This window comes from Macaca nemestrina, chromosome 19 (genome assembly GCF_043159975.1).
Source record: "Macaca nemestrina isolate mMacNem1 chromosome 19, mMacNem.hap1, whole genome shotgun sequence".
Lineage (NCBI taxonomy): Eukaryota > Metazoa > Chordata > Mammalia > Primates > Cercopithecidae > Macaca > Macaca nemestrina.
In genome coordinates this window covers 19,264,391-19,277,065 of record NC_092143.1, presented here as the reverse complement: position 1 = coordinate 19,277,065, position 12,675 = coordinate 19,264,391, and the positions used below count along the sequence as shown (strand labels likewise).

The 12,675-nt window shown below is 38.6% G+C and overlaps 2 long non-coding RNA genes across 2 annotated transcripts in view; both read right to left on the bottom strand.

The window, feature by feature from the left end:
- The window catches only part of LOC105477024 (uncharacterized), a 182,153-nt gene that overhangs the window by 116,841 nt on the left and 52,637 nt on the right, over positions 1 to 12,675 (bottom strand). The gene's annotated exons all lie outside the window — the stretch shown is intronic.
- LOC105477025 (uncharacterized) overlaps positions 3,707 to 12,675 on the bottom strand; it is a 44,244-nt gene continuing 35,275 nt past the window's right edge. Inside the window, exon 4 of the long non-coding RNA XR_011616850.1 lies at positions 3,707 to 5,149. This is a non-coding gene — a long non-coding RNA (uncharacterized lncRNA). The remainder of the gene's footprint in view (positions 5,150 to 12,675) is intronic.

The window sequence follows — 12,675 nt, the reverse complement described above, 5'->3', positions numbered from 1 at the left end:
AGAAGACATTCTGAGATAATGACTACATATCAAACTTGGGTTCACTTTTATACAAGTCTGTACTCACTTGGGCTCACTTTTATACAAGCCAACAGTGAACAAGGCAGAAGAAGACAAGACCCTATTGCTATAATCAATACTACGGGGCAATTTATTGAAAAATATTTGGTATTGAGTAGATCAAATAATTTGGTGGGTGGATTGTTTGAGGTTTTTCCATTTTTTTTTAAACAAGTTGTGATGATTTTTGTGAAAACACAAGTCAATCATTATTTCACTAAGTTAATTCTACTCAGCTATCTATTTTTAAATGTTACTTTGGATAAAATCAGGCTTAGTCTGTAGATCAATTGGCTTATATGGATCTTTTCAATGGGTTTGGCTTGATAATACAGAGTTGTCTATTAACTTATACTATTTTCAGGTCAACAAATAAATTCTGAGATGCCTATACCAGAATGAAAATTGGCACAGCTTGGCTTTGAAGACAAAAATAAGAATCTTCTAGAGCTCTTGACTGGTAACATTCAGCTTATTAACCTAAACCTTTTCCTAATATTCCTCTTAAAAGTGTGAGTTTCACCCTAGAGAAGGAAGTTATATTTATATTGAACATGAGAGAAAATTCTTATATAAATTCTTGGCTGAACTAGGTCCACAGAAAAGAAAAACATCTCAGGTATAAAAATAAAGTGTGGTGGTAGAAGTACACTGTGTACCGTAATAGCTATTTCACACTTCCAGAAAGTTGATTCCAGCATGGTTTCTAATTACAAGAGAGAGACATAAGCTAATTAGTTATTGAGTCCCTATGTTCTTCTTTAGGGAAAGCCATTGATCTTTACCCTCAGAAATTTATTTTTACACAGTCACATGTGCAAACTAGTGGCTGACAGACTACCTGTGTGGGGTGCTCTTTTCAGCGTTGGTCTTTGAAATGAAAATAATCCTACTTTTACTTACAGGGAGTTTTCAGTTTTCCAAATAGTTTAGAATATACAAGGACTCACCAAGTGAACCATATTTAATTACCCATAGCTGATTACCTATGTAGCCCTTAAAGGAAATTAATATTAAGGCTTCAAAGCCATATGGGATGTCTTTTAACTATGCCCTTTAAATCTTGGTAGCAAGAGTCCTGTGGCTTGAATTATGTGCATTATTACCTTCAAAATGTTGATATGATTAAAAAAAAAAAAAACAGATAAGAAGGTTTAAGAAGAAATATATTGGCCACAATAAGCTTGATAGGAGATTACATGTGTTTCAAAATTAAAGGTGCTTTAGTTCGAGTACAGCTAATTTGGGACCTTGTGTGCTTCTAGTCCAAGGGTGTGCTCAGTACGTTAAAAACAAGATAGATTATACATTCTACAATTTGCAATTAAAGAAAATGAAATATTTACACAGAATATTTTAATGCATATAGGTTTTTAATCCTTTATTTCATTACATTACTAGAATTTCTGACTCATAAAACATATAGTAAGCGTTCACTGGGGCATCTGTGGAAGTAGGGTTATATTTGGGATCTGACTAATATACCTAATGACCAAGGTTGGATTGCACATGAATCCAATTCCTTACCCTGGTTTTTGGCAGTGAGAAAAGGCAGGGAGACAAATCCCCCCTAAACCACAGCTTGCCAAGCCTCCTCTTCCTAGTGTCTTGCTCTTGCTGCCTGCTGATCTTTCTGTGGATGAGGGCAACTTCTCCCAGGAGGAGGAAACCCAGGATATTCTGCCATATCAGCTGCATGAGATTTCAAGAGTGTGTCATTCACTAGAAAGACATTTCACACTCAGGCCAGCAATTGTGCCATCTTTGCTACTCCCATAGAAGGCTCTACTTATTTGTGTTATAACCCAGATTTGACTTTTCAATGTTTTTATTAGGGAAGTATATTAAAGAGAAGGAGTCTTGGTCTCTCAAATATGCTTTTGACTGGTATTGACTCTCCTCCCTATTTGGCACTTTTTATTTAGCTGAGTGGTCTTAAATGGTAAACCAAAGGTCTTCCTGTTCCCCTTACAGCACGAGATGGACATTGTGCCATAAAAGCCTTTTCAGCATTGTGCAAGCTTATCCCTGACATTCCTGGGACCAAAAAGATGGACAGTTCAGTCCCATAAATCTTCAAAAAACTTTAATAAAAATTTTAATCTGCTTCTCAGGCTTTCCCTAGTCTTTCAGATCTCCAAACCAAATTTCCTTTGATTATTCCTACCTCAGTTTTTAATCAGATCGGCTTTATTAAACAAGGTCATAGTATGACTGAGAGGTAACATCATAATCTGAAAGATACAAATCATCTCCATAAAACATCCCAAATATATCCCATCTGAGGATACCACAAATTCTTCCCCTTCTTCTAGTTACTCTCTTGTTCTCACATAGAAATTAACTAATATAATAATTAAGTGTCAGAAATGGGCAAAAGCATCTAACATGTAACACTTTCTTAGCCAATTCTTTTCTTTCCAACTTTTATTTTAGGTTCAGGGGTATGTGCAGGTTTGTTACATGGGTAACTTGTGTGTCCCAAGGGTTTGGTGTACAGATTATTTCACCACCCAGGTACTAAGCACAGCACTTAATAGGTAGTTTTTCGAGTTTCATCCTCCTCCCACCTTCCACCCTCAAGTGGTCAGTCCCTGGTGGCTAGTTTTCATTCTTTGCATCCATGTGTTTACTGAGTAGTATTTAGATCCCACCTGTAAGTAAGAACATGTGGTATTATTTGGTTTTCTGTTTCTGCATTAATTCACTTAGGATGATGGCCACCAGCTGCATCCACGTTGCTGCGAAGAATATGATTTTATTCATTTTATGGCTGCATAGTATTCCATGGTTCATACCCAAATATTGATCTTTCTCCTACTCGAAGTCTGCTGCAGCTGTATCTTTCCCCACTAGGTAGATGATTATTCCTTCCTGTTAGTTGTTCACACCAAACTCCCCTTATTCCAGTCTTTCACAATGCACATCAATTCGTCCTATTACTTTGCCTTTGATACACCAAATTCCAGCCACTGCTCCTCATCCCCACTGCTACCACACTAGACAGAGGCTTCTACCTTGCTTCCTGTTGTCTACACACAAACTCAAGAATTACCCATTTAAAATACATCAAATCTCTGATAAGCAACTCCCCATTCCCTCCCTCCCAACTCTCCCATCCCTGGCCTCTAGTCACCACCATTCTACTCTCTACTTCATTAAGTTCAACTTTACTAGATTCCAGATAGAAGTGAGATCATGCAGTATTTGTCTCTTTGAGCCTGGCTTAACATATTTCATTTAGCATTGTATCCTCCAGATTCATCCATTCATCCATGGTATGGCAAAAAGTAGGATGTCCCCTTTTTAAAGGCTGGATGGAGAGTCCGGGTCTCTTCTTGAACAACTGCAGCTGGGATGACTGAAGCCTTGAATATTTCCATGAATACGTATATTCAGGGAAATGCTCTTGCTCTCTGTCTCTCTCAATCTGTCTCTCTCTCTGTCTATATATATATATATTTTTTTATATATATACACACACATATACACGTATAGCATTTACATATATATACACACACACAGCATTTATATATATATACTATATATAATAATTATATATAAATATATATACTATATATAATAATTATATATAATAATTATATGTATATATAATTGTCTTTATCATTCATACTACTGATGGACACATAGGTTGTTTCCACATCTTGGCTATTGTGAATAATGCTGCAATGAATACAGGAGTTCAGATATCTTTTCAGCATATTGCTTTAAGTTCCTCTGGATATATACCTAGTACCGAAATTATTGGGTCATATGGTAGTTCTGTATTTAGTTATTTGAGGAAGTTGCTAATCAAAGGGTACAAAGTTTCAGATAAACAAGACGACTAGATTTTTTAAGATTTAATGCATACCAGAGTGACTATAGTCAATAATAAGGTATTATATACTTCAAAATAACTAAGAGGGCAAATTTCAAATGGCTCACCATAAAAAATAAGTAAGCCAGATGATAGATATGGCTAATAATCTTGATTTAATGACGTGACATTTTACACGTGTCAAAATATCACATGGAACTCTTTAAATGTATACAAAAATAAATAAAACGTCAAATCATGTCATCCCTTCACTCAGATTTCTCATATATCTCCCTGTTTTATTAAAGTAAAATTCAAAAATCCCTATGGTTGCTTAAAATATTCCTCAATACCCTCCAGACCTCATTTCCCAGTACTCTTTCCCATCACCCCAGTCCTGCCACAATGGCCTCTTGTGTTCCTCTAACACCCTACATACCTCTGTCTGGAAGGCTCGCCCCAAGCAAAACCTTTCCCAGAAGGCTCACTCTGTCCCTCCTTCCAATCACTGTTTGAATGTCAGTTTCTACGTGAAGCCTCCCATAATGCTCTATTCAATACTGCAACCTGCCTCCAGATCTTCATCCTGGTGTCCTAATCCTCTGTATGCCATTCCGTTTTTCCACAGTACATACTTTCTTTTGCTATACTTATTGTATGTTGTTTGTCACATCCCACTGGAACCTAAGCTTCAGAGTACAAGAAGCTCGACTGTAAGCACATAGAACAATGTCTGATGCTGGCTGGGCATGGTGGCTCACGCCTGTAATCCCAGCACTTTGGGAGGCTGAGGCTGGCGGATCACCTGTGGTCGGGAGTTAAAGACCAGCACCCCATCTCTACTAAAAATACAAAATTAGCCGGGTGTGGTGGCAGGTGCCTGTAATCCCAGCTACTCGGGAGGCTAAGGCAGGAGAATCATTTAAACCTGGGAGGCAGAGTTTGTGGTGAGCCGAGATCATGCCATTGCACTCCAGTCTGCGCAACAAGAGTGAAACTCCGTCTCAAAAACAACAACAATAACAACGACAAAATAAAAAATAAAAAAATAATGCCTGACACAGTGTAGGCATCCTCCAAATACCGGTTGAAAATATTTTCTTATTACATGGCTCAGTCCCAGCTTGACGAGGGTCTGACCCCATTCCTGGATGGAGTCTGGGTCTCTTCCTGAACAGAAGCTGGGATGACTGAAGCCTTGAACACTTCCATTTGAAGTTATGATGGACTTCTCCAAATTGAGCACAATCTGTTCAGAGTTCCTGGGAGCTGTCAAAATACATATAAATAACACTCAAAATTTGGAAACACAGGCAAATCTCAGAACCACTAAACACGATCAGTTTAGCAGCCTGTAATTTGAGCATGGCTTTATTATCTTAAAGTCTAGACCAACATATCTCACATTTCTGTTTGAGGTCAATGAGAGATGATAGTCACATATGCAGAATGCTTCTATTTGTACGCATGAGATTATGCACAGTTTCCTACCTAGTATACTACTCCAATAAGTCTTTTCCTTTATTCTTGGAATTCAATGTGGAACGGAGAGAAGTCTCTGTTCCAGACTCTTCTCTCTCCCATGAGCAGATTAATCCACATTTATAATGTGGGAGCCCCTAAATTCCAGGTCCTTATCTTCTCTATGATCTCAATCCTTAGCTTTTTCAGTATTTATCTACCAAAATGCCAAGTCAGATCGGTTCTGCCATTCCGTAACTATAATGCTCAGAAATATTTTCAGCTTGTAATTTCCAATTACTAAAGAAGATCCTCTGTTTATTTCCAGATTTGAGAAGAATCCACCTCCATGGGTTTCAGAACTTGCTGTTCTACTCTTGCTTCCTTCTAAGTCCATTTCCTAAGGGGTCATGAGAAAACTGCGATGTCAGGATTCTCACTTAGACTCTGCTTTCCTCCGCTGTGAAATTCACTGGGCTGCGAGCAACCCTTCCAATTTTGATAATAGCATAAACATGCCTAGATGAACCTCCTTTCCAACTACATCAGAATGTGACCCTCATTTCTCTGTCGTGGTCCTCTCAAATGTTTCCCTGTCTTTTCATCTGGGCTTTGTCAACTTCAAACCACTCAAGTCAGAGTAGGGAGAGCCCTATTTTCTGAATTTGTAAGTCTCCTGCCTCTCTGCTTGCAGTTTCCCAGTTTCTGTATTGACTTCAATAATAATTTTTTATTGATTGTGTTTTTCCCTCATTCCCAGAGTTCTCCTTTCAAAATCCAAACAGCAATTCTCTGTTCACATGTAAGTAATCAGGCTCAGTAGTCAAGAAAGCTTACAGAGTTTCCTTTGGCTCCATTTAACTGGTTTTTTGTTTGTTTTTGTTGTTATTGTTATTGTTGTTGTGGTGGTTGTCATTTTTCAGCATCAAGAAATTCCAAACATTGGTTGTCTTAAAGTCCATTTTGGACTATGAGTTTTAACAAATAAATTAACAATAAATAAGTGAGGAAAATCCCCTTTATAACAAAAGCTCCCTATGATTGACATTCTGGATTTCCAAATTTGGCTTCTCATAATAAATGCTGAAAAACATGCCTGCCCCACACCCCTGGCTAAAGGTCAGCAAAACAGAAAAGATAATCCAACATAGTAAAGACCATGCTAGTCAGGAAGTCCAAATACATGCACAATGGAACTTTGCTCATTTTGATGTGAGACCTTTCTGGCCTTTCAATATTTTAACTTGCCATCCTTCCCAAGACTGGATTCTTTCTCACTGCCTGTGGGATGTTACCCAGCAGATATACAGGTGCTCCTTCAGAGTCTGTTCTGGCTCGGAAAATGGATTCCCATCCCTGCCAACTTGAGTGTCTTTTCAGCACAAGAGCCATGTTCCCTGCATGTAGAACATTAAATATGAAAGTATAGCTGTTCCTGTAGTGTGAAATTCCTAAGAGATTCTGCTTCCCAAATTCTAGTCCTTTGTGCCTGTCTTCACCGTACTCTACAAATTATGGCAGACATTAGAATCCCCGACTCTCCTATTAACTAACTCTTCTACAAATAATCCTCATGGGGGCTGTGCAGAGGGCACACAGGCACAATGACCCTGTGCATTGCCACTTGTGTCTTGGACCCCCAACACTAATGTGCTTAGCAAGCTGAACTGGACTGTGAGTGGACCACAAGAATTTCTTGATGTATCAAGTTGAAAGCCTAGAAGAGAAATAGGCCAAGTAATCACTTCAACTTTCTCCCCCTAGATCTCATGGGCATAGCTAGCCTTCTGGATCCAATTATTCTGACAATGAGAGAGATATGCCAGTGTAGAGCCAAAATTATAATAAATGAATCAAATTAGGTAGTTATTTGGAGCCTCATCCATGAAAGCGTAAAGCTAGATTTCAGATCTAGAATAAGATAACTACAAACATCCTCGATAACACAGATTGTCATCCACAAACATGTTTTTACTCCACTCCTTAAGTGGAGTTTATGTTAATTATGCAATAAATATGCATACTTACTGCGAATTGAGGGTTGAAATGGCTTTGAGACCTTACCAAATAAAATAGGTCAAATAAAAACATTCTGTATACTACGTAAAATATAAAATGTGTAATATGGGAAACACAATTTAAAAATTAAACTTTCACTTTTGTGAAAATTGTTATCTAAGATTCAGCCCAACTGAACCCTGTTTTCGTTTGGAATTCCATGTTGCTTCAATTAGCAGAAAACCCAGCTAACGCTTGCTTACAGATAAATAATTTTATTGGTCTCACACAGCAAAAAGTGCAAGAGCAGGAGGCCCAGCATTGCACAGCTCTTCTAGAATGTTCTACCATCACATGCTCATTCCTCTTTTTGCTTAGCTGCCATCATCAGTGCCTGGCTTTCACCCCTAGGTGACAGAGGGCTAATGTATTCCTTGGCATAGTATCTATGTTCCATGGGGATGGGGGAGACAGGTAAAGGTCTGTGGATAGAGAGGAATGCCAACAGGGTCTGTTCCTTTTAAAAAATTTAACTTAAGCATCACTCAGCAGCCTCTGCTTACATCTCCCTGGTCAGAACTGGGTCAACTAACTGCTCTGGACTGGAGGAAAATGAAGAGTTAACTGTTTAGCTTTCTTGTCATTAGCAGAGGAAGGCATGAAGTACAGGGTTTATGAATAGCCTTAGCCGAACTGCAAACTCCAATCAACCACTTAGAGCTCAGATATTGACTGATGAAGCATAAGTATCTCTCTCTCTCTCTCTCTCTCTCTCTCTCTCTCTCTCACACACACACACACACACACACACACACACACACACAGTTTTTCTATTTGTAACGATCATCAGAATCCAGTGACCAACGTTTACTAGTAGAGTATAAAAAGTCAGTTACCACTGGCTGTTAAATGATAAAGTGAGTCTATGAGAAAGAGACAACATGATAGAAGCAGAAAATTCCAATCACCTCGCACACAAAAAACGAAAACTTTGAAAGAATGCACTTGCATTCCTTGTATCTAGAGGCTGACTATGTCTAATACCTCTGCTGATACCTGTGGTATGGAAAAGAGAATTCCCAAACTGTGGGGTTCAATGGTGCCAGTAATCTTCCAAAAAGTAAACTTGGGAACCACTATAGGGTTGCCACCTGTTGATTTTGCCAAGGTAGGGCATACTACCTACTATCACCATAATCACATAAAGGAAAGGTCAATTTGACTGACACTGTGTTGTTCTTATTTTTTCCTATTTCTCACAGTACTGGAAATAAATGTCTAAATGACTGGCCTGGGATCTAATTATTTTAAGTTTCTCTCCCACATTCTGCCTTCTTTCTCATACATACCAAACTGGTGCCCACTAGTTTTTTGAAGGTCAGAGGTTTCACCTACATTGTAGGTTCTTATAAAAGACAAGCATCCCAAGGGTTTCAAGAAAGAAAAACAATATTTTTAGACACTTTATGTCATAGAGATTTTATTTTTTATTATTAGACAGGGTCTTCCTTTGTCACCCAGGCTGAAGTGCAGTGCTGCGATCATAGCTCACAGCAGCCTCATACTCTCCCAAGTAGCTGAGACTACAGATGTGGGCCACCACCCTCTGCTATTTTTTAGTTTTTGTAAGTATGGGGTTTCATTGTGTTACATAGGCTGGTTTCAAACTCCTGGCCTCATGCAATCCTGTCTTAGCCTCCCAAAGTGCTGAGATTACAGGTGTGAGCCACTGGGCCCAGCCTCATAGAGATATTTAAACTTTTGGCCTCACCCTCAGTTCTACCTCTGATCCATCATCAGCCATCTATCTAAAAAGTAAAGTAGAGGGATGACTAAGCCACAGTCCCCATAATGTTGGTCTGGAAATAGATGCTATATTATTCAAATTAGTACTGCTGTAGGCCTATGTCTCATCAAAATTGTTCTGCAGTGTTTGATGGATCCATTGAGGTTCCTGAAAGATTTCTGTGCCAAATAGAATAAAGTTAACATTTAATAGCAGGTCTGCCCCTTTGGTACCTCCACCTTCAAACACATCAGGATGGCTTTGTCTCTTTTATCAGTTAAAATTCCTCATAAGATTTTGTTTGTAAAGATGGTTTTACTGTTGCAAAATAACAACAATAATTCTGAAAAGCAATCATAAAAAGTTCCTCAGTCATTCACTATTTTCTCCTGATATGAATGATACAACTATGTGTATCACTTTACACTTAAAAGAACTTTTGCCAGGCGTGGTGGCTCAAGCCTGTAATCCCAGCACTTTGGGAGGCCGAGACGGGTGGATCACGAGGTCAGGAGATCAAGACCATCCTGGCTAACATGGTGAAACCCCGTTTCTACTAAAAAATACAAAAAACTAGCTGGGCAAGGTGGCGGGTGCCTGTAGTCCCAGCTACTCAGGAGGCTGAGGCAGGAGAATGGCGTAAACCCGGGAGGCGGAGCTTGCAGTGAGCTGAGATCCGGCCACTGCATTCCAGCCTGGGCGACAGAGTGAGACTCCGTCTCAAAAAAAAAAAAAAAAAAAAGAACTTTTGTTTTTTATTTTGGATACGGAGGGTTCGTGTGCAAGGTTGTTATATGGATACACTTCATGATGCTGAGGTTTGGGATATGGATGGTCCTGTCACTGAGCTGTTGAGCACAGTACCCTATAGGTAGTTTTTCAGCCCATGCCACCCTCCTCCCTCCCCCAACTAGAGTGGTCCCCAGTGTCTACTGTTTGCATCTTTATGTCTACATGCATTCAATTTTAGCTCCCACTTATGAGTAAGAACAAACTTATGACTAAGTCCCCAAAAGCAATTGCAACAAAAATAAAACTTGACAAGCGGTACCTAATTAAATTAAAAAGCTTCTGCAAAACAAAAGAAATTTTCAACAGGGTAAACAGACAACTAAGAATGGGGGAAAAATTTGCAAACTATGCATCTGAAACAGGTCTAACATCCAGAATCTACAAAGAACTTCAATAAATCAACAAGCAAAAAACAAATAATCCAAATAAAAAATGGACAAAGGACATGAACAGACACTTCTCAAAAGAAGATGTACAAATGGACAACAAACATGAAAAAATGTTCAGCGTCACTAATCACCATAGAAATGCACATTAGAACCATGATTAGATCACATCTCACACGAGTCAGAATGGCTATTATTAAAAAGGCAGATGCTGACGAGGCTGTGGAGAAAAGACAAAGCTTATACACTGTTGGTAAGAATGCAAATCAGTTTAGCCACTGTGGAAAGCAATATGGAGATTTCTCAAAGAATTTAAAACACAGCTGCTATTTGACGCAGCAGTCTTATTACTGAGTATATACCCAAGTGAAAATAAATAATTTGAAATAAATAATTCAAAAAGACACATGCACTCATATGTTCCTTGCAGCACTATTCACAATAGCAAAGACATGAAATCACACTAAGCACTCATTAATAGTGGACTGGATAAAGAAAACGTGATACATACATGCCACAGAATACTATGCAGCCTTGAAAAAAGAAGAAAATTATGTCCTTTGCAGCAATGTGGATGCAGCTAGAGGCCATTATCCTAAACATATTAATGCAGGAGCAGAAAATTAAATGGATTTTTAAACACAGAATTATAAAGCCACATTTTGAAAATCTTACAAATTAAAAACCAAATTTTTTACAGTAAAAATGGGTTGACAGTATTTGTCGCATAAAAGTAGAAATTTCTAATAAAGACAAAAGCACTCAGAATTTGTTTTCTCACAAGAAAATATTTTATCTCTTAAAGCAAGGAAAAATTAAAGTTCTATAGATAGAAGAAATAAGTTCTATTGTTCAATAGCACAGTAGGGCAATTATAGCTAACAACAATGTATTTTACATTTCAAGGTGACTAGAAGAGATTTGAAATGTTCCCAACACAAAGAAATGCTAAATGCTTGAGGTCATGGATATTCTAATTATCCTGACTTGATCATTATACATTCTACGCATGCATCAAAATATCACATATACCCCATCAACATGTATAAATACTAGGTGGCAATTAAATATCTCATACATTTTTGAGGTAAAATAAAAATCTGTCTCTGCGTAGACAGAGCTAATGTAATACTGATTTAGCTACATGGTTGAAAATTTGCCCAATGTATGGTGAAAACTTAGGAGCATAAGGCCAATGGGAAGAGACAAAGACATAAAATTGTTGTGACACCCTCCGGCATCACACCTATATGTCCTTCAGCTACTGACCTAGCCTATTCTTCCACATTTCTTCCATTCTCTTCAAGGGCCATGACTCATCAAAGTCTTAACTTGCTTGTTTAGTCGTCCTTATCATTCATCTCCCTATAACCCAAATTTAAAACTCCTTATGTGTTTATTCCTGAATGGTATCCTGGTGCCCACACTAGACACATGAAAACCTCAATTTCTCAAATTCTCTCACTCACTGGTTTATGCTTTGATCAAAGTTATTTCCTAAGCACTTACGTTAGATGTGGAGACACACAGATGAAAGAGAATCTAATCTGTGACTTCCAGAGCTTCACAATCAATTTTATAACACAATTGAGACAAGGTACTGCCAGAGCACAAAGGGAAAATTTCTTACTTCTATCAAAAAGGCTATGTGGGGCCAGGTATAGTGGCTTATGCCTGTAATCCCAGCACTTTGGGAGGCCAAGGCAGGTGGATCACCTGATGTCAGGAGTTCAAGACCAGCCTGGCAAACATGGTGAAAACCCGCCTCTACAAAAATACAAAAATTATCCAGGCATGATGGCAGATGCCTGTAATCCCAGCTACTGGGGAGGTTGAGGCGGAAGAATCGCTTGAACCCGGGAGGTGAAGGTTGTAGTGAGCTGAGATCGTGCCATTGCACTCTAGACTGGGTGACAGAGTGGGACTCCGTCTTAAAAAAAAAAAAAAAAAAAAAAAAAAAAGGCTACCTGGAAGAGATGACATGTGTGTTCATTGTATTTTAGAATGAGGAGTTCGACCCATAGACCAGGGGACACCTGTCACTATTGACAGAGAGGAGCATGTGGCAAATGCATGGAACCATAAAACAACACGAGGCATTGAGGAAAACCACAAGCATATCTGCTTGAGTTTCACAAGAGTCATAGCTGTGAAGAAGTGGTAGAGGAGGTGGTAAAGGTGAGCAGGAAAGGTCTTGGGTACCATGGTAGGGAATATGAATGCAATCTTATAGGGATTGAAGAGTTTTTAAAAAATTTTCTTTAGTAGTAAGGTAAGTGATAAGGTGTGCTTTATAAAAATCAGTCTGGCTGTGGTCTGGAGAGTTGGCTATAGAGACCAGGGCAGGGAAAACAATTAGAGGGTTACTAAAG